Source organism: Myotis davidii, unplaced genomic scaffold, assembly GCF_000327345.1.
Source record: "Myotis davidii unplaced genomic scaffold, ASM32734v1 scaffold644, whole genome shotgun sequence".
Classification (NCBI taxonomy): domain Eukaryota; kingdom Metazoa; phylum Chordata; class Mammalia; order Chiroptera; family Vespertilionidae; genus Myotis; species Myotis davidii.
This window is the reverse complement of record NW_006294921.1, coordinates 175,655-176,277: the sequence shown is the minus strand read 5'-3', so window position 1 is coordinate 176,277 and position 623 is coordinate 175,655.

Genomic DNA, 623 nt, shown 5'->3' with positions numbered 1-623 from the left:
TACTGAGGATGCTATAAAGTTTCTTGAATAAAAAAAAATTTATATTCTTATTTAAGCAGGAAAAGAAACAACTAAATAGTAAAGGTGTACAAAATGGATTTCCCTTTTTTAAAATTTCCATCATCATTTATCTCCCTCTGCCCTCTTCACCTCCAGCCACCACCCTCCCCACTCCCGACAATCACCGAGCTGCTGTCCATGTCCATGAGTTCTCCTTTTTTTCTTTTATGCTCAATCCCTCCACCCAGCCTCCAACACGCCCCCCCCACCACCACCACCACCTACCCCAGAGTAAAATAGAGACAGACTCATAGATAGAGAGCAGACAGATTAGATTTCTGATGTCAACTTCTGGTTTCTCCCAAAGATATAATAACTATACTCGGTTTATTAAGGCCCGATCTGGCTTTTCCCCATAGTGTAGGCAGTATTCCCTTCAGTCTCATGCTGCTGTGCCCCTTACCTTAGCTAAAATTGATCAGTTTCTCAATCAGAGACCTTCTCAGCCTTGACAGAGTAGTCTCAGATTTGACTAACCTAGTTGGTCAGGGTTTGCTTCAAATATCAAGTCTTCAGCAAAGTTTCTTATGAGCTTGGCTTCTGTTGGTAATTACAAAATTCCT